The 27,411-nt window shown below is 39.6% G+C and overlaps 1 long non-coding RNA gene across 1 annotated transcript in view; it reads right to left on the bottom strand.

The window, feature by feature from the left end:
- Positions 1 to 11,069: 11,069 nt before the first annotated feature.
- LOC139638433 (uncharacterized) overlaps positions 11,070 to 27,411 on the bottom strand; it is an 84,004-nt gene continuing 67,662 nt past the window's right edge. Inside the window, exon 3 of the long non-coding RNA XR_011694769.1 lies at positions 11,070 to 11,125. This is a non-coding gene — a long non-coding RNA (uncharacterized lncRNA). The remainder of the gene's footprint in view (positions 11,126 to 27,411) is intronic.

The raw sequence follows: 27,411 nt of genomic DNA, 5'->3' as shown, positions 1-27,411 counted from the left end.
TGATTGAAACAAAAAGAAAAATAAGAAAAATATGATTTTAAGACAGAATACAAGACTTGTCCAGATGGACACTCACTACCAGTCTCTCTAACAGTCGGTTTGCAGTTAGATCACAAATCTCTTAGCAACCACATTTAGCCATCATGGAGGGGAATTAGCAAATAATATCAAATATGTTGCAAATAATGTCTAAATATATAATAACCGGGCTGAGAGATACCTGAAAAAACATTGTTGTGGCTGTTAGCTAGCTAACTAACCAGCAGGCTCATTTAGCAAAGCCACTGATGTTGCTGTTAACATGCTAACACTAGCTTATGTTAGCTAGTGTGCTAATCAGATGTTTTAACAAGAAGACAGTGATGGTCAGCTGAGCAGACACTACGGTTAGCTAGCTAACAAGCTGACATGATCTAGACCAATGATTCTCAATCTTTTTCATATCAAGGATCCATAATTTAGCCCACATTTGGGCCACGGACCACGGAACATTTTGTCTCTCAAACTCAAATCTGAGAATATTTTTTGTTGTTAGATGTGATTTTGTCCCAGTCAAAAACAGACAGAAATTAACCAAATCTACTGAATTCTGTTCAGACAGCCAAGTCCTAAGTGTGCGTTAATTCACCTGAAAGCCCTCGATCCACGATGCTTTTAATCACCGTGTTCCACACAGTGCATGAGAATGTATTTCTTCCCTCTGAGGCCATACATGCACACATTTCAGCAGAGGGGTCAGAGGTCAGAGGTCAGGGGAGCAGGCAGGGGGGTCAGTGCCTTGCTCAAAGACACTCTGACAGGGAGGGACACATAAAACCTACAGAACCGTCTCTCTAACCATCTGGACCCCTATCGCCAGGACTGTCGACTGCTGACAGCAAAGACTACGTGATTAACATCACACACACACACACACACACACACACACACACACACACACACACGCCACACACCACACACACACCCACACACACCCTCTCTCTCGGGCGTCCCAGGTGTCCTGGCAGGGTGCCTCTCTCTACGCAGTCTAACTAGAGATAAACCATTTATAGAGTGTTGCCTGGAATACACTGATAACTGTCGACTCACGCTCACCCAGCTCTGTGTGTGTGTGTGTGTGTGTGTGCGCGTGTGTGTGTGTGTGTGCGTGCGTGCGTGTGTGTGTGTGTGTGTGCGCACGTTTGAGGGCGAGAGAAAGAGCGGGAGAGTCAAGATATGCAAGAGTATGAGGTGTGTATTTGTGTGTGGGAGCGCATGTTATTGTGTTTGTCTATATTTCTGTCTGTCAATGAGTGTGCATAGTTAACAAAATGAGTGATGAGTGTGCAAGTGTGTGTGTGTGTGTGTGGAGAGACAGAGAGTGTCGGTTTGTGTGTCTCTTATCTGTTTGCGTACATGGGTACCTACTATCAAGCAAACAAGTGAGCAAGCCTGCGCGTGTTTGTGTGTGTGTGTGTATGTGTGTGTGTGTGTGTGGTATGTGTGTGTGTGTGTCCTTACCTAACCTAATTAAAATGTCAAATTCAACCTCGACTGTCCTGGTTTTCGCCCTCGTCTCGTCTGTCACCCACTAACCTCTGTCTCACACCTCCAGCTCTCCAGTGACAACACACACACACACACACACACACACACAGGGTCTGGAGTGAGGTTTTAAAGGTCAATACCCATACCAATTTTTTTGGTTTGAAACTGCCAATAGCCAGTATTGTCAGATAGAAAGAAAATGATGTGATATAATGTGATATAAAACAAAAACGGACTCTAAGCCGTAGAGGAGGGGATCTAGAGGCTTACTGCCATTATACTTTAGGCACAGTGTCATAGTGACATCATAGTGACATCGATAATGTTGGTTGTATTAACGTGATTGAAGCGATCAATTATGGTAATGACTCTTGCTGATGTCATCATAATAAAACCTGTGTTTGTGATTTTAATTTACACGCTGAGGAAGGCTTGACAGCCGAACCGTCCGTGCTGACAATAAAAAACAATAAAATAAGAAGAAACAGAGTGTGGGCTATCTTTATCTTTGTTTAAAATATATATATATATACTTCTATTTAGCTGTTTCTAATGGAATGACAAGCAAATACTGGAATCAATGACCAGTTCAGGTCTATATAATGAGCAGTTTGAGTCTGAAAGAGTGTTGCTGACCCTAACTCACCTCTGAAGGGAAAACCTACTGGTGAACGTCACTGACCTGTGTGTGTGTGTGTGTGTGTGTGTGTGTGTTAAGTTAATTTTCAAGTGATTTTCTCTTGTTTCCAGACCTATCAAGTTTCAATAAATTCCACTTGATTCACGCCAAAAAGACGTCTTTCAAGAAATCATCATAAAACAATGAAGAAAATCTTGAAACAAAAAAATTTCTCCAAGACAATTTCACTTTTACCAAGTAAATGTCCTGAAACAAGTTACATTCTCCTGAAAAAAAGTCAAATGTGTTGAAACTGATAAAATGATCTGCCAGTGCAGTGAGATGATTTCACTAAAAATATCCTAAAATAGGTTTGATAAGTCTGTAAACAAGATAAAATAACTTAACAAGTTTGTCAGTTTTTGCAGTGTGTGTGTGTGTGTTTGTGTAAGGTTTGTGACCTTACCTAACCTCACTAAAAGGTCACCAGCTGTCAGTGTGTGAGTGATTTGGTCTTCCTCTGTGATAAACCTCGTCTCAGCAGGACCCGGCTCCCTTCACATCCCTCTGCCCCGGGGCAGCCTGTGTATCTGCACAGCACACCTGCTTCACCCGGGATAACGGTTTCAACTCGGACTGACCCACCAGAAACAGCTTCACAGCCCATTCTGAGGCCTATTACCAGTGACTCTCAACCTTTTTCATATCAAGGAACCCTAATTTAGTCCACATTAGAGCCACGGACCCCATTTTGATGAGATTTTGTCTCTCGGACCCAAATCTGAGAATATTTGTATATTTGTTAGATATGATTTTGTCCAGAATCCCATGACTATCTGTATTGCAGATAGAGAGATAACAGAGAAACTATGATCAAAACAGTCATTCTTCTACATTCTCTAATTGTGTTAACTTCTTGTAAATGAAATAATGGTGAAGTTTAACAATTCATCAATTTGCTGGGGACCCCCTGGATCCTCCTGAAGGACCCCTGGTGGTCCCCGGACCCACGTTGAGAACCACTGGCCTATACACTTATAAAAAACAGCCCATATATGAACTACTTTAAAGTGATGTCTGGTAGTATCTTGGGTTGTGTCTCTTCCTCCATGATAAAACCCCAAAATTGGTGATTCTCTGTTATCTGTTGCTCTGGTAGAGGAGACTGGAGAATTGTGTTTTTTTCTTCACTGACACTGTATGGAGGAGGAACAATCTGAAAATCAGTGTAAGTGTAACACCATTTTGTTGTTACATTTGTTCAAGCTGAAAGGTTTAATAAACATAAAGAAAGAGATTCACTTAAAAACAATTCAGCAGCATGACTAGTGTTTTTATATATTGTCAGAATGGAGTCATTCCTATGTTCCCAGGGTCCTATGTTCCCCAGATTTATATGGCACATAATGGGAACATGACAAAGGGTCCTATGTTCCCTGGGTCCTATGTTCCCAAGGTCCTATGTTACCAGGGTCCTAAGTTCCCGAGTTCTATATAGCACATAATGGGAACCTGAAAAAGATGTTCTCCAGCTCTGTATTCGCTTAATATGGTTAGTTAGGGTTAGAGTTTAGGGTTAGGGTTAAACATAGGACCCTGGGAACATAGGACCCTGGGAGAGCACATATGTAGAACTGGGGAACATAAGACCCTGGGAACATAGGACCCTTTGTCATGTTCCCATTATGTGCCATATAAATCTGGGGAACATAGGGCCCTGGGAACATAGGACCCTGGGAACATAGGGCCCTGGGAACATAGGATCCTGGGAACATAGGACCCTGGGAACATAGGACCCTGGGAACATAGATACTGATTTTGGCAGGTTAGAATGAGTTGAATGGGTTGAAGATGCAGCACCATGTAAACTTTAACCTACAGAAAAAAACCCAAAATGGAACATACCAAAAATAGAGTTAAAATGTTTTCAAATTTTGTTTTCCTCTGTTCTAGATACATATCAGATTAGATACCAGTGACCACGGTGACCTTTGACCTTCCGAGGTCAAGGTCTGCCGGCTGCTGATCTACATGACCTTTAACTTCCTGTGGTCTCACCACAGCTCTGAAACGTTGTCAAGCGGGCACTGTGAGCAAGTAAACAGTGTGCCAGCCCCCCCTGTTAAAGACAGTCCATCCAGAGAAGGATTTGTTTCATTTGATTATCAGAGCATATCCTAGACCATGATCATCTTGCGACCCCCCCATTATCACCATTACCCCAATCTCTGAACCCATCGTCTATCGGTCTGACGACGATTAGACTCTGGGGGCGACGGCCAGTATTTGGGGGTTTCCGGTGTAGCCAGCGGACATCCGGGCCAAGACTTCCTCTTCCGTGCGGCGGTCATCGTTTACAGTCCGATTAGCAACTTGAGACGCGAGAATGGAGTTGGAGTTGAGAGACGACGTCTCATATGCAGATATCTGTTTATAGAGATTAGCCGAAATGTCGTCTGGACCTAAAACACCTACAGAAAGTATCGATGTTTGTGTGTTGTGTGGAGAAACGTTCCATTCTGGCGTCTCAAGTTGCTAATCCCGGATGAGGCCCGGGTGTCCGCTGGGTACACCGGAAACCCCGAAATATTGGCCGTCGCCCCCAGAGTCTAATCGTCGTCAGACCGACAGACGATGGGTTCAGAGATTGCCATTACCCATAACGCATTGCCTTGTGATAGCATGTGAGATAACAGGCTCTGTGAATGAATGTTTCAGAGATGGTTGTGCACCACAGGCAGAACGTTGGCTCCAGTGCTAAAAACACAAGCAAGTAAAGAGCCAAAGCTTAAAAGCAGCAACTTCTGTCCTGGTTCAGTTTGCAAGTTTAAAGTGATGACTGCTGAACTGCTGAATTGTTTTTAAGTGAATCGCTTTCTTTCTGTTTATTAAACCTTTCAGTTTGAAGTGTAACACTGAAATCCAGTCGGAGGAACCTTATGCCGACGGAACAAAGAAAATAATATGTGGTAACACTTTACAATAAGGGTCACTAAGTTAATGCTTAATAAGCATTAACTAACCCTTAATTAACAGTTAACTAATGTGTAATTTACTAATGGTGTTCACGTTAACTAAGGTATTAATTTATACATAAATACTCATCTTTATAAGCTATTAAATAATGTATAAATTAATACCTTAGTTAACATGAACACAATTAGTAAATTACACATTAGTTAACTGTTAATTAAGGGTTAGTTAATCCTTATTAAGCATTAACTAACACTTATTAAGCATTAACTAACCCTTAACTTAGTGACCCTTATTGTAAAGTGTTACCTAATATGTTTATCAATAATTGTAAATTGGTGAAAAAAAAAGTGGGAGATAGGACTGTGACAATATAATAAAAAACGATTCTCTCACTTTTTTTATCACCTATTTACAGTAATCAAGTCAAGTCTCAAGAAATCACACTAACTGCATTGTTGCTTTGCTCCTCCAAATGAACCAACAACAACAACAACAACAACAACAACAACAACAGATGTCCAATCAGACGACTTCCTGGGTTGGAGATGTTTTATTGGTGTGTTGGCATGGTTAGAGAGCTACAGGGGGTTTTCACACACAGCCAAGATTCACTTCTGCTAAACTCTCCTCCACAGGCCAGGAATCCAAAACGAGAAGCATGCCGAGCTTTATAGGCTGACAAATATAACTCCCCTCCTCTCTCTCTCTCTCTCTCTCTCCCTTTCTCTCCCTTACTCTCTCCCTCGCTCGCTCTGTCCTGCCCTCTCTCTCTCTCTCTCTCTTTCACACACCCTCTTCCCTCCTCGCTCTTTGTCCCTCTCCTCCTACTTCACACACTCTCTGTCTCTTTCTTCCTTGTTTTTTTGTTCAGCATCTTCCTCTCTCTCTCTCTCTCTCTCTCTCTCACACACACTCTTGATCTCTCTTTTCCTTCTCAGCCTGCATGTCTCATAAAAAAAATAAAATAATAATAAAGTCAGGAAATGAGCACTTTTACGTCTTTATCATGCAAATAACGAGCTCCGTACATGAAAAATGAGAGAAATACAGTTTCCGCCAGCAGGGAAACAACAACAATTTTTCTACTGGGAGGAAAGATTTCATTTTCAGTAAAGGTTTTCTTATTTAACAATGATCAAAACCTTCAGGCGGCGGCCACACTGATCCGTCGGAAAACTGACAGAATTATCGATGATAGACGTGTGTGTGTGTGTGTGTTGGTTTGTTCTGAGCGTCAACATGGCGGCGAGGCAGAAGAACAGGAAGCTTTGCTCATAACGGAGCTGCTTCATAGAGAAAAGAAGAAACAAACTCTCCGAAATAAATGTAATAAGAAACTGAGCTGGAAAACCTGCAGTCATCCCAACGTTACACCAGGTTTTCTCTGTTTTTTGCGCTACTAGTTTTTAACAAATTAAACATAGGAATGCTTCTGATTGGCTGAATGGACGATGACGAATGTGTCTGTCCACAAAAAGTTCAGCCGGGTTGAACTTTCTGTCAAAACAGATGGAAATCTGAATTGAAATGAATGGGGACGGACAGACAGAGCGGATCAGTGTGGCCAACGCCTCACCCTAACCTTACAGGATACGGCTGGTGTTTTTTTTAATGCATTTCTTGAAAATAACAAAATCAACAATGCGTTCGCTCGACTCCCGTTACTCTCCGACTTCCCACGTACCGTTTTTAGCCTTCAACCCGGAAGTCATCGGCTCCAATTGTAAGCTAAAAAAACCTTTAAATACAGCTCACAAAGACATAGTTTACATTTTAAAAATCGCTAACTGATGAAAAGTCAAGCTGTTGTAGTTATTACCAAATCAAATTCAAATGGGAACAAATTCTTCATTACGCCGGGGACTATTTTCTGTGCTATGGAACTACTTTCCTTTCATCGCAAAGTGTTTACAGCCGGCTTATTAAGTTGTTTGAGGAAAAAGTCGGCCGGCCCGGTGCATCGTGATGATGAAATATGCTGCAGAGCAGTAGCATGGCTCTTTGATGTGTTTTTAATCTTTTTTTTTTAATACAATGGAGTTCTGTGGCTGCTGGGACATGGCTGCACTGGGCACCGGCTACATGGACGAGACTTGTTAGCAAAACAAATTCATTGCTGATTTTGTTATGTTCATAGGATTTGTTTACGGTAAGAAATGCATTAAAAAACACCAGCCTGATCCTTTAACCAAAGTTGTTTTAGTTGTTCAAATTTAACCGTTAGCTGTTTTTGCTCTTTTTGTGAGACTGTGTTGGTCCTTTTTCATTCAGCATCCCACCATCACTCCCTCTCCTCCCTCAGTGTCTTATATTCTGTCACTCTCTTCCCTCAGTCTTATATTCTCTTTCTCTCTCTCTCTCTCTCACTCTCTCTCTTTCTCTTCCCTCAGTGTCTTATATTCTCTCTCTCTCCCCCCAGTGTCTTATATTCTCTCTCTTCCCTCAGTCTTATATTCTCTTTCTCGCTCTCTCTTCTCTCTCTCTCTCTCTCTCTCTCTTTCTCTCTCTCTCTCTCTCTCTCTCTCTCTCTCTCTCTCTCGCTCTCTCTCTTTCTCTTCCCTCAGTGTCTTATATTCTCTCTCTCTCTCTCTCCCCTCAGTGTCTTCCCACTGAGCAAAAGACGTGATTTCAACGTCGCGTCTATGCTTTAGCTCTCATATAGCCCAGGATCATTACGGCTATGTATAGACCTATTTTAGACCAAGCAGTAAATACTTAATTATCTGAGCAAGAGAAGTAATTTCAACATTGCGTCTATGCGTAGCTCTCATATAGTCCAGGATAATATTGTCTATGTATAGACATCTAATGAACTTTCACTTTTCAACCCCATTTAAACTTAATTTAGCCTAGACAGCTATGGGCCATTTAGACGTGTTTTAAACGTCTAATCAGCGTAAAATTGCTCAGTGGGTTATATTCTCTCTCTTCCCTCAGTCTTATATTCTGTCTCTCTCTTCCCTCAGTCTTATATTCTCTCTCTCTTTCTCTTTCTCTCTCTCTCTCTCTCTCTCTCTCTCTCTCTCTGTCGCCTGCAGGCAGCGTCTTTTAAAGCGAGCTCCCCTCCTCTACACAGAAACATCTTTATCTGTCAGATTCACTCCGAGCCTCCTTCAAAGAGGCTTTTCTTGAGAGAGAGAGAGAGAGAGAGAGAGAGAGAGAGAGAGAGAGAAGCCTCTTCAGTGTTGAAAATGGAAATTGGTTCATCTCAGGACAAACAGCGAGTCAGTGTTGCTGGGGGAGAAACATGTGTCTGGAGAGAGTAAATCTTTCAGGAATGAAGTGCGCTCTCATCGATAACAATTTTTGGAAAATTTAACGATGTGGTTTTAGTAGGTGGCGACGGCCCGGGGGTCCAGAAACTCACTCAACCCAAACATGATGACGTGTTAATACTCTGTACCACAGCGCTGTGTTCAGCCTGAGTCAGATTCATCCACAAGTGACACTATCTCTACACCTACCATTTTGTACAAATCAAGTCGTATTTTTTTGAGGAGTATCTTATTAATAAAATGACATAAAGGTTTGGATTGTGAAAATAACTTCAATTATAAATCCTGAAATCTCTAATCTTTGAAGAGGACCTTTCATAGGAATTCTAATTTTTCCTCTATTTATTTATTCACATATTTGATTGAAGATGTTTAATGTAGACATTAAGATTTGATTTTGTTAAAAGTTTTTTTAAAGTTATTGTATTTTCAAAAATCCATCCTTTTTTCCAGGCAGTTTCAGACTAACTCGAGGAAACGCATCACAGCTGGACTCACTCCTGATTGGCTCCCTCACTGAAAAATGACTGAAATCCATCCAATTAGTGTCCAGGTTGCAGCATTAGAACTGGAAAGCCTCGACTCAGCAGGTTTACCTCATTTGAATTAGAGCAGCCGCTGCTGTCGGCCAATCAGGGTCCAGGATTGTGACGGCTTAGTCTTCACATTCAGCCATTAAATATTCTTTAAACTGAACTACATTTATTTGCAAAACAGCATAAAGAACTTTAGTCTCATACTGAACCACAGTAGATTTGCAATGAAAATCATTAAAACTGAATAATGTGGGACCTTTAAGCTCCCATAATCCTCTTGTATGCAAATTAGTTTTGATGACGTCAAACAGGGAGAACGTACTTCGTCAAACAGGGAGAATGTACTTCTGAGTTCTTTGTTTATTAGTTTGCATGGACGGCTGACGCACAGAGATGCATGCAGATATACTAGATATAGTTACATCTTTTACAGGACTTTGAAACAAACGCGCTGTGTGACAGTCCAGAACCTGGGGCCGGATTCACCAATGAGTTCTTAAGATAATTCTTAAGAAATGACATAAGAGGAAATTTTAGGAAGTTCTTAAGAAGGCTCTTAAGTGCAATTCCTCAATATTTTCTAAGTAACAGTCTCATTTCTTACGAATTTCTTTAATTTTCCTACTTAAGAACTTCTCAAAATAGGGCCTGAATTAATTCTGGTTAATAAACTTTAGGCTTACTGCCATTGAGGCTAGGAGACAAGGCTAGGAGGCTAGGAGACAAGGCTAGGAGGCAACCCAAAGTGCTTCCATCTACAAAACAATTGGGGAAAAACCTATTTAGGGCAACTAGAGCAAATATTTAAACATTGGTTGCTGTTGGTAACTGTAAAATTTGCAGCTTATTTTCAACAGACATGAGACAGAGGCCTACCTGGCCCTACACCAAATAAAGCTTTACAATAAGTGTTCATCTTAATGTTAGGTGTAGGGGAACCTATGAAGACTTTGAACTATAACCTACTTGTCTAAAATGTGTTTAAATATATGATATTAGAGGCTTACCTTTTCACTGTAGGAGTTTTAAGACAGGTGAAGGGCCGTCTTAAAGTTAAGAAAAAAATCAAGAACAAATTTGAGAACTTTCATTTCAAGACTACCATTTATTCCTAAGTTTTTTCAACATAAGAAGAAAGTTAAGAAAATATATAAGAACTGTTTTTGAGAATAGCACTTTTTTTTTCTTAAGACTAAAGTTAAGAAAAGTTAAGCACTTGAGAAGATTTTTTTTCTTAAGAGGGTTTTGTGAATCCGGCCCCAGAACCTGGTCTTACTTCAACTGAAGGTTTACAGTCATTTATGTGCTGAGTGAATTTCAGGACCCTTTGGCCCTCAGTGAAACCTGTTGAAACCCTGTTTTATAATTCCAAAACTCCATGGGCATCAGTGGTAAAATTCCTTCCTTCATTCCTCAAAGTCTTTACAGACACATGACTTTTCTCTCACCGCAGTATAACACTGAATTCACTTAAATGCTGGAGAAACAGGCATGATCCGGAGCTTAATTCACTTAATGTTGTTTTATTTATTTTTTTTTTTCCACATTTGAGCAAGAAAAACCAAACTGTCTCTACTGTCGCCTTACAACCAAGGTGCATGAACTAGAAAAAAGGCAGAGAGGAAGAACCGATTCAGCTGCTCTTGGGGGCCGGTGGATGCTCTAAAAACCTAAAACCTAAAATATAAAAATAAAAATAAAGAAATAATAAACAGATTTCAGCAGAAATCCTTCATCTGGGTGACATGACAAAGGAAAACAGCCACATTAGACTTTCCCTGCATTGACGAGTTATTGGTTATATTGGGAAAAATGAATTTCCTACATGTAAATTTGATTAAGTTTTTGTTCCATAACAGAGTATGGGCTGGAAAGTGATGCATTGAAACTGATCAGCAGCTGCACATACACTGTATTATTGTCATTTGTGCTGTGGGACAGTAAAACGTTACTCATTGGCCCTTTAAACCTCCTGAATTTGTCCTTCCTCTCCACATTAGAGCAACACGTTACCCAGCAGCCTCCCTGGCACTGCAGCCTGGTGCCAGGAGCCGGCGGCTGGAAACCACCGGCACACGGCTCCGCCTCTCCTGACGCCGCCTGCGGTCAGCGCTCACCAGCCCCCCCCCCAACCTCCGCCCCGTCCCATGATGATGATGTCACGCACCGCACTGACTCAGCATCATCCTCAGCTGGAACAAACAGAGAGAGAAGAAAAAAACACTGTTAGGACGCAGGAAATAAATCAGAAACATACGGAAGATAAACATGAATGTAAATATGATGCAGGGCATGAATATGAAAAACATGAAAAAATAAAGTAACACTTTACTTGAAGTGTAGCTCATGAAGCATCATAAGCACAGTGTGAGTGCATAGAATAGAATAGAATAGAATTGAATAGAATAGGGATGGGATTCATTTTCTGAAATGTTGGTTAATTGATTAATTTCTTGTTACATGCTTTGGTAATATTGTTTGTTTTTAAACTGTCATGCCAATAAAGCACATAGAATAGAATAGAATAGAATAGAATAGAATAGAATAGAATAGAACAGAATTGAATAGAATAGGGATGGGATTCATTTTCTGAAATGTTGGTTAATTGATTAATTTCTCGTTATATGCTTTGGTAATATTGTTTGTTTTTAAACTGTCATGCCAATAAAGCACATAGAATAGAAAATAATAGAATAGAATAGAATAGAATAGAATAGAATACAAGCTTTTACTGTCCACAAATGGAAATTTGCTTTGTGCAGAGCAGGGTAGAAGGAAATATATTTCAATGCAAAAGTCAAAGCTAAAAAAGCTAAAGACACCACTACAACTATAAATATAAAAAAATAATAATGAAGGGGCCTATGATTGTCCAGCATTGTTAGAGATCAGTACTTTGCATGATATATGATATATATTAAAATCAGAGTATGATATATAATAAACAAAATGGGCAAAAACTTGAATACAATATGGGGCTCCTGTATAGTTATGGACATGATATTATGAAGCAGGAACATGCTTGAGGTCATGCTATATTGTGTTTATTGGCCCCGATGTTCAAGCTAATATAGAAAGACTTCAAGCATGTTGCTGATTTTATACATTTACAACATTTTTTACAGTAATATCAAACACTAAACAAAAGATACAACCTCGGGGTTTTCACTGAATCATTTTGTTTTGGCGCTCCAGCCTGCTGCTGAGCTTCCCTTTGCCGTTCCAGTAAATGAGTCCAAGATCATATATTACGGTTAGAAGCAGTAAAGCCTCGGGCCTCGGAAGCACATAAAACTGAATGTACTTTTTCTGATGTTTACAACAAGAGGCGCGTGAGCCCGCCATCATCACCATGAAATATTAAACACAGTCGAAACATACTTGCATAAAAGTAAAATTGCTGGCATCAGAAAAATCCTCATAACTGGACAAGCACACAGAAAAGCTGCTCCATTACAGTGACAACAGTAAATCTACTTCATCACTCCCACTGCTGAGTGTAAACTGTCAGCCTCCTGCTCTCCGGCAGACCCTGGGTCAGACTGCAGTGTGTTGACAATTTGTTTATTTGTTTATTTGTTAGGATCCCCGTTAGCTTTACCCTAAAGCACAGCTAGTCTTCCTGGGGTCCACATTTAAAAAACATACATTAAAACATTACAGTCAACAGAAATGGTAAACATAAACATAAAAAAAATAACGTTAATATGTGTGAGTAAAACTTACACTAATGACTCTCTCAACAGTTACTAACAAAAACTACAAATCTGCATATGCATAGCATCCTACAAATATGATGTTCCTAGGTGTTTCCTTATTTGCTTTTTAAACATTGATTTCTGTGTTAATTTAGTCAGTAATAGTGGTAAAGAATTCAATTTTTTCATTGCTCTATATACTATTGTGCGTTTATGAGTGTTTGCCTTGGGAAGTGAAACCCGGCCTTCTGTTGCCTGTCTGGTGGAATATGTATATGACTCTAAATTGTGTTTTAATTGACTGTACTGATATGATGGAGTTTTTGATTTAAGCAATATTACACGAGAGGGTGAGTTTTACCGCATCACTGTCGTGCTAATAATGACAGTAAAGCTCACCCTCGAGTGTAATATTGTGATTATACAACGGTTGCCAACAAAATAAAAGATATAATCAAAATGTATTCATATTGTGGGGCAATTCGCTCTCAAAATAAAAAAGCTTTTGCTAGCGTTATCTCCGTTTCCCTGGAAATACATGGGGTCTGACTAATAACTGGAAAACAATCAGTCACGTCAGTAGACTCCTATGTAATGAAACCCAGTTTACTACTCCAGCAAGTAGGCCGACCCTTAGCAACGACCTAGCAACAGAGACGATTTCTAGTCCCTGTTGAGTCAGCCAGCCAACTTGAGCTAATGCTTTCTAGAGATCGCGGGATTTCCCAAACTGAATAAATACCACACATATAAACACAAAACTGCCTTGTTAGCTCAATCTTGTTGTAACTAAGATATCTGCTGAAAAAAAAAAATTTTCCATGGACAGATTTAGCTGCTACGTCTGCGAACTTCACATGTATTTTTAAGCTAGTAGCGCCGTGTCACCGACTCACCGGCACAGCTGATGGAGGATGCCAGAGCGTCTGGTGACATCACGGCTGAACAGAGCTATATTTAGATATATTGTATGATAATATATGGCGGAGTAATATTTTTTAGTGATGAGCAGGGCTAGGTGTGCTGTCATGCTGATTTGATCACGTTCTAAATGTCTAGTTGACCAAATCAGAAACAAATCTTTCTTTGTGCCATGACGCTCACATGCTGTGTTCTGTATATTGTATGTACAGGAAACATTTTGGTACGTCTTGTTATAGTTTCTTGTACTTGTGTTGTTTTTTTTATCTTGTGCCCCTGACTGCAAGTCAAGTTTCCCATCTGGGATAATAAAGTGACTGAACTGAACTGAACTGAACTGAACTGAACTGAACTGAACATGGCAGCCGCACTGCAGCGCACCGTCACAGACAACAAAGGAAATGCCAGGCTATGATTTTGACTAAAAATAAACAGCAAGTCACATTCCAGAGAGGATCTTCCCGCTCTTTTTCATTAAAGCAGACGGTTTTTTTTTGGTTTTTTTTTCCTTTGACCCGCTGCTCACAGACAGCAGCTGGACTATAAAGACAGAAATGGTGGAATGGCAGCAAAATAATGAAGTGAGAGTTTGCATCAGCTTTTTAAATTAATGCAAAATCATGTGGTTAAATGCAGTATATTGTATAGCAGAGTTTAAGTAGGTTTTTGAAAAGAGAGCCAAAAAAAAGAAAAAAAAGTGGACTTAACCTTAAATCAACTGTTTTGATTATAATAATGTCATCACATAAATACACAAATACAGAGACAGGCTAAATAGATCTCCTCAAGAGCTTTTACTTGATATATGGATCTCATTTTCACCCAAAATGACAGTTACACCCTTCTGGCTCCAAGCCCTCAATATGCAAAGTGGCATTTTGTTTTTGTATGGAGATTACTGGAGCAGGATTTCTCTATTTCCTATTCTATTGTTTGCTATTTTATAGCAGAAGTGCAATCTTTAAACCACAAAACACAAAGTGACAATATGCATCCACTTTTTAGGTAAATCCAAAAATACATTTAGTCCAATTGTGATTGAAGGGAGACCTGGGTTTGTGTCACAGAGCAGAAAGATTTATGTTCCGGCTGTCCGATCCAAACGTATAAAAAGCCTCTGTAACTCAGCAACACCAGTACTAGAGCAGTGGTTCTCAACCTGGGGGTCAGGACCCCCCCAGGGAGTCGAAAGATAATTTCGGGTGGCCACGAGATGATTTAGGCGACAGGAAAAATAAACATGTTTCTACAAAACGCTTTTTTTTTTATTATGTCTAATTTTTTAAGATTTCTCTCTAATTTTTTTTTTCTTGTTCTTGTGAAATACTGAGTAGTTTTCAGCCTCTCAGCCTCTTGTGAAAATCAAATGAAACAACCTGAGAAGGGAAAATCATTTTTTGGGTGAGCTGTTCTCCACTCTGCATACGCTGCCTGTGACTGTGTTCATTTAAAAAGGCTGAGAATCTCCTAGAGCATCAGACAGTAAGCAGGCGGTCAGTTTCAGGGTGTTTAGAGAGAGCAGAACCCCTTCACTTTCCCTGAGGATTTATTAGATCAGAGATATATATTCTCTGCCTACCTCCCTCTGTATGCTTCTAGATCCAGATGTGACTAGTCAGAGCCGTGTCACCATAATGCCACAGATTGGTGTATTTTTTTTTTCCTACCAGCACCTACTGTATATGTATGCTTTTGCCGATGTGGAGAACCTCAGCAAACATCCAGTTTACCACGCTGTTCGCTCTCACAGAACCACTTGTTGAGTTTGTAGCGTTTCCAGGAAATCTTCCCACACTGACTAGAAGAGAAGGCTTCTATCAAACAGTAGGTAGCTTAACCCTCATCCTACCTCTGGAGTACCTGCAGACCCCAGAGCTATACTTTTTGTCATATCTCACAGGTGCTTTATTCTATCATTCCAATTTTTCATGACTTTGTCAATCAATTTGTTCCTAATGACTTCATATCATTGTTTCAAAAAGTCAAAAGCACCCAATTCCGCCTATGCAGTTTTAATAGATGGAACTATTTATTGAGTTCATGTTTGCCATGGGTCCTAATTTAAAGTCTCACACACTATCAGGGGGGGGGTAGGGGCACTCTGTCAGTCATTTTGAAGGAGACAGACACAGATGCAGCAGACACAGATTTCCTCATGTGCTCTGTGACCCTAAATACTGCTCTTCCTAAGGTAAGATGATGTTCAAAGTCAGAAATACAATGCATCATTTAATTAACTGTAACTTTCCTAAAATAATAATAATCTGTTTTTGTTTTCAGATGACATTAATTACATAACTAATAATGTTTTGAGAAGAAATAAGTTAACATTTTGCTGTGATGGTTGTTTCTTACAGTAGTTTATAGGTAGTCCTTGTATGTTAAATATGTTGGTAGGATGAGGGTTAAATTAGTCGACTATAGTTATCAATAATGAATGAAATTTACTGGTGCATAATAAGTGCGCAGAAATTCATTGGCAGGATTCCCGAGGGTGACTGGTTCAACAGATTGCAGCCATATTCCATCACCGCAGCCCCGGAGAACATGAGGCGGAGCTGAATACAAACTCTGCTCACAGCCTCAGTCTGCAGGTATTGATAGGCAGCTCATGTTTTTTTCTATTGATTCATAACTCATCTGTACATTACATGCATAGACACGCGCAGCGGTGCGGCAGAGCAGACACAGCCGCCGGAGCTTGGATGCTCAGGTAAATATTTCATCCAGCAGATAGTTTCTTTCCACTCATTTCTCTACCTCCTATTCATTATTTTTTTTAAAAATCAAAAAATCAAATGAAAACAACCTGAGAAGGGAAAATCATTTTTTGGGTGAGCTGTTCTCCACTCTGCATATGCAGCCTGTGACTGTGTTCATTTAAAAAGGCTGAGAATCCTATTCATTATTTTTATTTTATTTATCCTTTATTTAACCAGGTGAGTCCCACTGAGATCGAAATCTCTTTTTCAAGGAGCCCTGGGGATAATAAGCATAATAATAATAAGCATAATAAGCACAACAGGTTCCCTTGTGCCTCCCTTTTGTGAAATCACTATGATAACATATTTTTGTATTGCTCACATTAATTAATTATAATAATTTGTTCTTCTTGAGACAAATATGCTGCTCTGGATCTGTCTGGATGTTGCACGCAATTGTCTTGTCTTGTTTTGTTTTTTTTAACAAACCCCGCCCCTTTTACGTGAACGCACTCGTAACTGACTGGAAACTCCTTAACAGAGTGAGCTGATAAGCAGCTTAATGACGCCAGTAATCGTTTGGGTTTTATAAAGCCAGCTATTGCAAAGTCACCCTGACTGTGTTGAACTCACTTCATGAGACTGAAGAAAGCAGCATCATGACAAACATAAAAGATTCAAACATCCAACAGTGAACGGAAGCAAAAATCAAAAGTCAAAATAAAAAAAGTGACATATTGTATGAACAGCAATGAAGAAAAACAAATCCAGCAGACAACCTGATTAAGACCAGCTTGTGTTGCAAAGTGATGCTCATTTTACTTTTTTTTTTTTTTTTAACTTTATTTCTTAGATTTGTTTTTCTTCATTGCTCTTCATAGTCTGAACACCCAAACCTCCAGTGAGCGCACTCTGGCACACTGAGGCCAAATTAAAACACACAGTATATTGTATTGGATATATTGTGCATGTATCATGATATTTTATATATTCTACTTTTGTTACTTAATGCAGAGTTCTTAACCTTTTCCTCCCTGCACCAAAACTGAGTAAAGTGAGTCTCTTTCTGGGATCCATTTTAATTAAAGCCTCATACTCCTGTACTTCTGCTATTTTTTTTTCTATTTTATTTGTTTTTTCAATGCATTTGTTTTTCACTTGCTTGACCGTGATGCAATTTGTATCTTTGCTTTTGAAAAGTGCTGTACAAATAAAGTATATTGTTATCATTTATTATTATAATCATAAGCAGGCCTACCAGGAACACATCCCCAGGTCATTTAGAGTCCTGAAGTCATAGCTTAAGAAAAACATAATTTACAGTAATGTTCTGTGTTATCTTTATTTTGAAAGCTAATGCAAAGCAGGATAGGTTTGATTAGAGCAGAGTTTGTTGAGACGGGGCAGGCGGCTCATCATGACTAACTAGATTAAAGCACAGTCGGGGAGCTGCTGCACTTTGAAGCTACACATCACTGGAAAACAAAGTGCTCTGTGGTCTGGAGTTTCACAATAGACAGTGATAATTGCTTTCCAGAGTTTTGTGCATCACTGGAAAAGATGAGCCAAAAAGCTGTAAAAGACATTTACACTTCAGGCATTTAACAGACGCTCTTATCCTGACGGGTTTACAGTGAGTGCCGTATAACACAGCACGAGTCAGACAGTTGTGGATAAAATAATATACATGTACACTATCATTCAAAGGTTTGGACACGCCACATCAAAACTATGAAATAACAGAAATGGAATTATGCAGTGACCAAAAAAGTGTTAAACAAATCAAAACTATCTTATATTTTAGATTCTTAAAAGTAGCCGCCCTTTGCCTTGATGGAAAGGCAAAAGGCTTTGGAAAGAAATTCATACATAGGATCAACTTCACTATTTATATTTGTTTAAGAAATTAATTTAAAGCATTTAAGCAGAAGCCTTGAGATCAAAATGCCTTTAAGAGAATGAAAAACATCAAGTACATTCAATCAGGTGGGTCCAAACGTTTGACTGGTAGTGTATGCTTCTTGCATTCTAGGCAAAGAATATCACTCATCACATCTGTTATTTATTTATTTTTACCACCTTTTTAGGTCATCTTCACAAAGACACGGTATAAAAAATAGTATTGAAAACCACATGCAGATACTTTTACTCTCATTCAAAGGCTGCAGCAAAACCATACTGTGAGTCTAGTTTGGCACAACATACACTTGGGTTACTTTTCAGCACAACTTGTTAATAACAGTTTATAATAATGTGTTAATATGTGTGATTATTAATATATTTTGTTTTGAAAAGCAGCAGAAATATACAGTATATTGTCCCAAACTAGACATACAGTTGTGTTGAAAATGACACGAGTGTATAAAGTGAAACCTTTGGTAGTCTGTCACGCAGCGTGACTAGAGGAATGGTTTACACACACACACACACACACACACACACAAATCTATCCTGTAGTCTATGGTAGACACAATAAAATCCCCACAAGTGCAAAATAGCAACATTACTCTCCTGTCGTGCGTAGAAACAGAGCTGTCTCACTTAGATGCACGACACACACACATACACACACACACACACACACGACAGGCTCTACCCATCAAGACAAATTCCTCCAGTCATCTAAACACACACCCGACAGGCTCTCCTCCTGAAGACAAATCTCTTCAGCCATCTAAAAGTACCACAGGTGGACGCCGTGATTAAAGAGCTTCTAAAAAGTCTAACAAGATAAATGACAATCTTCCATTTATAAACCCGGCCTCGCTCCTCACACTGGAACCATTACACCGACCGCAGGCTTGACCGCTTCAAATTTCTCATCTTTTGTGACGCTGTTTATCACGCTGTTAAGAGCTGAAGAGATGAATTAGCTGGTTGCCCTTTTTAAGTGAAGTACTGTTCAGTTTCAGAATCTACATATTGCTGTAAAAAAAAGGCTTGCTTTCTGATGAGTCCCAATTAAAGTTAGACAAGGTGTTAGATATTGGATATTGCTGTCAAAAACAATGCATCTGCAAGACGTAACTTTCTCAGGAATTTAAGAAAAAGGATGCAGATATTTTCAGGGATGCCCATGTATTTTTGAAATAACACTGTGGGTTTTAACTGAATTCAAGGGTCCAACAATCCAAACCATACATTAGTCCACCCATAACCACAATCAGGGAAAACAACCGTATGACTGTCTCTGTGCGTGACAATCAAGAAAAAGGGATTAACAAGGGTGTCCGTTCACTCCACTGATCTTTTTCCTTAGGCCTTAGGACAGAGATGTACAACCAGGATGAATAATTTATTGAAGGGACAGGGCCAGATTAACCCGTCTGATAGATGACTGGGTGCTTTGTCTTCCCTGCCTGATTAAGTGGAGCAGCATTTAACCAACTCAGGGCGGCTTTGAACACCGTGGAGTACATTTATTGAAAGAAAAGTGACAAGATGCTTTAAAGGCCCGATTGTGTATAGTGAGTGATGTAACCATATGTCTGTAATAATGTAATAAATGACTACTTTTCTTTAAAAAATGTCTCTCCTTCACCTACATCCTCCCCTTCATAACTGAAGTGTATTTAATAGGTGAAATCAGTAAACGATCGCCTGCTCAGTCTGTTTCATGGAAAGCAGGCGGTCCCAATATTTTTCCATGCAGTATGTATATAATTAATGTGCTCAAATAATGTTTTTTGGACCAGTCGTTCAAGTGTGAGGAGACAGGTGGAGGTGTAATACATTTTTGTAAATTTGTAAATCTTTGTAAATTATCAAGAAAAGTAGATTGACCAGTTCTGAATCCGAATCATAACATTCAACAAGTGAACACAGTAATATAAAATAAAAAATAAATAAATAAATCAAAAGTTGGGTAAATGCTGGACTCTGGTCGGTGATCATCATAATCAAAAGTTGGGTAAATGCTGGACTCTGGTCGGTGATCATCATAAGGCAAACAAAACCACCAATTTAAGCAACTAAGTTATATAGGTTAGCTAGTTAGCCTAGCTGACCTTCCAAGTTCTAGCCATACTAGCCTATAGCGATCTAGGTAAGCTAGTTAGCTAGCTGCTGACCTTCAACATCATGAATGCCATGGTCAGGAATGAATGAAAAACGATGTCATTGACATTTATATGTTTTATTTATAGTTTGACCAGAGTTCCTTCTTTGCCTTTCAAGTTTAGTTTGCCAGTTAGCTAAATTGCATGCACAAAAACTGCAGTTCTTTGGCCCCGCCCACTGTGATTTAACTCAACCAATGAGATTATTTCTGCCTCCTGAGCAGTTCTGGGTTCGAGGATGGTTTGTATAACTAAAACTCCAATCTGCCATTCAGTACTACTCTATTACTATGTGCAGTCGGACAGTGTGGTATATAAATTGATCAGTGACAAGATGCTTTGTCTCCTCCAGGTGATGAAGTATACATTAAGGAGGTTTCACTGGACTTTCAGCACTGGCCGTATCTATTGGCTGAAGATCAGGGGTTAAGACAAAGGATTTCTCCACTTGATAAATCATTCTATACATTATTGAGGTGAAAGGAGATTAACCAGTTTGACTGATCACTAGATCCTTTGTCTTGTCGTCCCTTTTGATAAAGTGGAGGCCTGCATCAGCGTTTAGCAGGTTTAGGAGTACTTAACACCGGCTGGAAGAATTGGCTGGGGATCAAGGGTGAAGGCAAGGGACTTCAGGAGAGGATATGTCATCCCTCCGACAATCCTCTTCTTCAGAAGAACCATTTCATCACAAAGACTACTGTGTTGAATACTGCTGTCCTTTAAACAACATAACAGAAAAGCAGGTGTTTTTCTTACTTGAATTATGGGCTCATAAAGTTATTTATGTGCTGACTGAGTTTCAACCGCAGTGTTTAATTACAAAATACATACAGGCATCAATCAGAATAAGCCTTTTTTTCTTCATTCCTGAAAAAAATCCTGAGCTTGTACTATAATGTGGTTGTTGTCTGGTGAACAATATTTAATGTTAAAATAAAATGTGTATATAATAATATTCATGTAAGGTGACTCTTCACCTTCATGACACATCGCGATACCAGCTGATTTTAACTAACTGGTTGTATTTTCACAGTAATGCCAACATTCCAAATAAATGTACTATACACTTTCTAAATAAGTGTAAAACAGTCAAAATGAGGGTGTAGTCAAATGATCAGTCTGCAAAATAACACATTTATTAGATATTTTCTTCAAAGTAAATAAGTCTCAAATAGTCAACATTATCAATAAGTGTTGCATACTTGACCCAAGATAGAGACTCATCTGTCAAAACACACCAACATAAAGAAACTTGAAATTTAAAAATATCAAAAATGTCTCTGATGAAGCTAGTGAATGTGTAAAACTGGATGTAAATGATCGGCCTCGTGTTCATTGTTTGAAAGAAAAGAAAAAATAAAAGTATTAGAAAGCTCAAAGTCAGTTAAAGCTAAGACAACATGCATACAGTGAGACTATATTCAGTGTTATGAACTCAAAGAAGCTGATTTGAATTCAGCCTGCGATATGTGGGGCATGAAAGCACCAAAAACAAGTCAACATTTAAAACTGATTCACTGATCCTTTGTGATCAAATAAACAGAAAACCGCCTACAACAACACAGAAACCACACAGAGCAGTTAGTACTGTCTGTTCCTCAAAGGGTCTGAACACAGCAACTTTTCAGATGGCAGTTTGTTTACAGTTTTTTGTGTTTGTTTGTTTGCATTGAGCCTGTACAATGTGGCTTTTCATTCAGTTGAAATGGGCCAAAAAAGAAAAATGTGTAATTGCAAAACACACAAAGATAAAACCAGTCAATGTACAAATTCATACATTTTGTGAATAGTGTGAATCCATAGAAGTAGTTTCTATGAGTTTTATTCTATAGTGTTATGAGTGTTATATAGTGGTTCTGCTATAGTGTTATGAGTGATATATGGCATTGCTGCTGTAGTGTTATGAGTGATAGATAGTATTTCTGCTATAGCGTTATGAGTGATATATAGTGTTTCTGCTATAGCAAATCGACTCTTATCCCCTTTATCCTTTTTTGGCTTTGGGACAGAGTTGTTCATGTTCACAAATATCGACTCGACTGTCCTAGACCATTGGAATAATTCTTAAAATTGAGTGGCATCCCCCTTTAAAAGAGCATTACCATTCCCTTCTATAAACATACAAGTGAAACGCTTGAACATTTGATGCAATTTCTTCCAAACTGTATGAGCCGCACCGCTGTGAGGAAAGCAGATCAGCACCATATGAGAATCCTTCCTCACAAACTTCCTTCCTGGACTCTAAATATTTCAGTGGCCTTTGATATGGAGACCAGATCTCATAAGAAAGGCGCAAACCATTACCATGAGCAAAAATAGATGTTTGTTTACTTACAGCATTTACATGCAAATTCCTATCCCACTATCATTTGGGATGCTTCGGTATTTTATTCATGAGTTGGTGCATCTAAATAATAAATCCCATTTACAGTTACCTGGACACTTTCATTTTCCAAGTTATGAGGAAGCTGAATATTATGACTGGAATATGCAGAAATGATCCAGGATACAGAGGCATGTAAACATGCCTCAGTATCCTTGTTAAGCACTTTGCAAAGTCTGCGTTTAGATAAGTGCTATATAATTAAAGTTTATTCTAATGGTAAATGTCATCAGCACAGGTGGGATTTTGTGGTAATATTCTGAATATTCTGTTTACAGGGTTCCCACAGGCCTGGAAAATCCTTGAAAGTTTGTGAATTTGACAAAATGCTTGATTTTGTTTTATATAAACCATTACCACCCAAAATCAGCCTGCCTCAGCTCTCCATCCCAGGATCAGCACTTCACATCCGGAGGAAAACCCTGTGATGGAGATTTGTGTCGATACAGCAGCAGTTTGACAATGATTGCACCAGGATTATGTCTTAAAGTGATGTTGAACTTTGGTAGTATCTTGGGTTGTGTATCTTCCTAAAACCCCCCAAATTAGTGATTCTGTGATCTGTTGCTCCGGTAGAGGAGACTGGAGAATTGTGTTTTTTTTCTCTCTCCATTCACTGCCATTGTATGGAGGAACAGTCTGAAAATCACACTTCTAACACATAAACAAACTCCAACAAAGCAGATTCTGAGTATATAAAAAACTAGTCGTGCTGCTGAATTGTGGTTAAGTGAATCTCTTTCTTTATGTTTATTAAACCTTTCAGTTTGAACAAGTGTAAGGAAAGTTATGCCGATGGAACAAAGAGAATACTATGTTTACCAATTCTAAATACTGTATTTCCTCTAATAGTGGCCGGTAGTCAATTAAAAGTCGGGTCTCCGATAATGGCCGGGGCCGTGGTCGACACGAACAAATAAAGGCCGGCCCCAAATACAAGCCGGGGAAAAAAACAAAGAAAACAAGCGTGAATTCGCAATAGCTGCGACCACGTACACACACTGTGTGGCTATAGGCCTCCAAAGGGTGGGGAAATTTTTGTGAACCAACCGACCAACAGACAGAGCGAGCTATAGAGCTGCTGGTCGCAGCTGGATACCGGTAAACTCCTGGTGCCTGGTGGAAGTCTCTGGAGCGTGTCGTCGTCGATTACCGTAATTATATGGTATATGCGGTATTATTATACGGTAATGCATTGCAGTAACAAAAAAATGGATACCTAACGAACCCCAACAGAAGCAGGTCAGAAAACAAGGAGGCTTTGTACTAAAATATGAGCAAATATACTTATCAAACAGAGGGAATTAGAAATAAAGCCTGTCTCTAATATAAGCCTGCTTCCAATAAAGGAATCTCTTCAACATCAGTTATATATCATGTCTTAGCCCAAAACGTGCCAGTTTTAAGTCCTAAGATAAGACCTTGTCCTGTGTGCTCTGGTGTCCAAGTGCGTGTGGGAGCCTTGTGTATATTCGAGTATGCAGGGACATTTGTGCCTGAGTGAGGAAGATGCATGTAAACAGATTAGCCCAAGCAGGATATGAGCTAGTATCTGGGCCGCTGGGTACAAACACTCATTATTTCTTGGACCAATTTTATTCTATTTCTGTACAGCTGCAGTTTCCACTTTCCACAAGGTAATAAATTTCAAGCTCTGCTGGAGGACAAATAAATCAGCTTTAATGCGGGAAATCAGGGTGTCTGAGTTTTCTTTTAATTTCTTTCACATTTCACATTTTCCTTGGTATAGGTGGACAGTGTCATGCAGATTCTGGTTCACTGCAGAGGGAACAAGACAGAAAGTGTTTTTTGTCTTTGAGGTGACTTTGCTAAGAGGGGAATCAGAGCCAGTGATTTTTTTTCCCCCTTTAACTTTTTCTGTAAGCTGATCTGACTCTTACACTTCACTTCTTCTTTTTGTAACGGGGGGTAATTTCACGGTAGAAGGAGTTTCGTTGCTGACTGGCAGAGATGAATATTGAGATAAAACGGCAGGACCAGAGGAGGAGAGGCGGGACATTTACCACAAATTGTGATCTGCTCGCTCTCACGCAGCTGTCAAAACAGCTTGAGAGGAGAGAGGCTCTTTGCACCAGATTTTAAAGAGGGAAAAATGGCCGTCTGCTGTTTCTGTGTTTGATGTGTGTGTGTCTGTGTGTGTGTGCGTGTGTGTGTGTGTGTTTGGCCAAGTGGCCGTGTCAGGGCCGAGCACAGGGAAGATGACTGGAAACACTTCACTTTCCTCTTAGTGAACACACACATGCACACACACATGCATCCACACACACACACACACACACACACACACACAAACATGCAAAAAAGAAAGTCTCCATAGACAACGCATGGCAGTAACTGAAGTTGTAACTAACTGTGTTCTGTGCCACTGATTGAGGAGAGTCAGTTAATTTATGTGTTAAATTACATTAAAATACAAATGTTCTGCAGCAAACTGTTTTACATTCACACTCGTAAAGTCTTTATTCCTTAAATGGGTTTAAATTAGGGCTGTCAACATTAACGTGTTAACACATGCAATTCATTTAGAATGGATAACTTGTTCATATGTTTTTTTGGGGTATTCCTTGCGCCTTTTTTTGTGCTTTCTAGCTACCTGTGGTTTTGTAAACAGACGAGTATGAGAGAAATATGATGGAGAGGAAAGGTGGCAACCTGTTTTGTTCACTCTTATAATGCAAAATTATTGTATTGGTTTAGATTATTTATTTTTGGTGAACCTGTTTGTGTGGCATAAAGTGAGTTGTTTGTAGTCCACAGTTCAGGCTGAACGTACACTGGATTTTAGGAAGGCAGGATTTAGCATTTTTGAATAAATTTTTCTAGAATTTAACTAGAGTATGTCTTTTTTCAGGTAATTTTAACATGTGATTAAATATTATATTAATCGCAAGTAATTACAGAAATTTGAGATTAATCGCGATTTTAAAAACAAATCGTTTGGCAGTTTAAATCTGTCAAATCTGACACTAGAGAACAGAAGAATCATGTAACTCTCATCCAAGCCCCATTTCTTCATTGCAGCTATAATATGATACTCCACCCTGCTGTAGGTTTGACTTGGAAAAATCCTGCAGAGCTAAACACTGGGTAGCCTTATCGCTCTGGGTTTGTCACAGTGTCGCCTCTGTTGCCGGGCAGCCTCTCTGTCTCATCTGCAATTACTTATAAAGCACACACACACACATATAAACACACACACACACACACACACACACACACATCATGACGTATGAGCCTGCAGGGTTGACACCAGCGGTTTGGCCGCGCCTGACGCCATGACACCTATTGATCATCAGGACCGTGATGGATGGATGGACTCCACTTTAGCTAATTAATCTGGGCTGCTACTGTTGCACTCACTGTCGGTCGGCCTGGGCGGGAGCGTCAACTAAATGCCTAAAATGTAAAATGCAGAGGAGGGAGGAGAGGTGAGGGAGGAGAAGGAGGAAGGACAGGAAAGGAGGGAGGATTGAGGATGCGATGGAAGACTTGGGCGGGTTCTGTCCATTTCTGAGAAATGTGTAAAGTCACAAGCGAGCGCTGTTATGGGTTTGTTGGTTTGTTCCTGGAAACCAGGCGGCTGCAATGAAAACAAACCCGATGAGTAGAGCCCATGATTAACCTCCACTACTTCAATAAAGACTCAGCAGTAGATCCTCGACACACCATTTCTAAGGCAGTTAAAGGTGCAACATGTAACATTTTGAAACATCATATATCATTGTCAAATTGAACATGATTCCTTGGTATAATTACGGTAAACAAATGAGAGCGTGGTGGAGATGATTGGCAGCCTCTATCTCACACCAGTGGTCTTGTTAGTGCCGCTGTTTCTCAGAATTAAGACTGCATGTCCCATAAGCCCCGGTGCTTCCTGGGTTTGTTTACAGTAATTATATTGATGTCTTTAAATGATTTATTGATGTTGAAATGTTACACATAGCACCTTTTAAATTGACAGGAAGAATATATTTAATCATTTTTTCAAGCACTTCATTTTCTGCCATTTTACACACAGTATAATTAGGATTTTTAAAAACACACTACATCACAGCAGCAGCAGCAGCCTGTGGGAAAGTGTCAATAGAAGGTTTCCGGTTCAAATCCCATTCCAGTGCAGAAACTGGAATGGGGAAAAGCTCCGTTCTCCCAGGTGGAGAGAGGTGGTGTCTTGCTCAAAGGCACGCAGACAGGGACGGACACTCTGTGATGAGAGAGACTAAAGCCCTATTCGTACGGGACTAGTATTACCTGGGGACCTCTAGTAATTTGTAATAATTGCGGAGGTCGTCTGTGATCTTAATCCCGTGCGAATCTGCCATGTCCGTAATTTGTAAAGTAAAAATTCCACCGCAAATTACCTGTCATAATTATCATGTGATAATATTAGTCCCGTGCAAATCGCCATCTCGGTGATTTGGGGTCGTATTTTTCAAGGTTCTTTGTTTTCTCCGCGCCTTTTTTCTGCCTCTTTTCCCGGTCGAGAATTATGGAGGCTGCTTTGGAAAATTATAAATGAAAGTTTTGGCAGCATTTTGGGTGCAAATGCAGGAGGCTCATCAACCTCAAATCCATCAGAACAGCGAAATCTCGAAAGATGACGAGATGGATGACATTCATGGCAGCATGCGGAATAAGGAACATTTTTCTATCTTTCAACAGGCTCAACAGTCATTATGTGGTAGCCTATTA

This window comes from Centroberyx affinis, unplaced genomic scaffold (genome assembly GCF_046629955.1).
Source record: "Centroberyx affinis isolate AG114_WGS23_722 - 3 ecotype Tasmania unplaced genomic scaffold, CSIRO-AGI_Caff_v1 ptg006357l_1, whole genome shotgun sequence".
Classification (NCBI taxonomy): Eukaryota; Metazoa; Chordata; class Actinopteri; order Beryciformes; family Berycidae; genus Centroberyx; species Centroberyx affinis.
The sequence above is the reverse complement of the archived record's forward strand: the minus strand, read 5'-3'. Positions and strand labels throughout refer to the sequence as shown.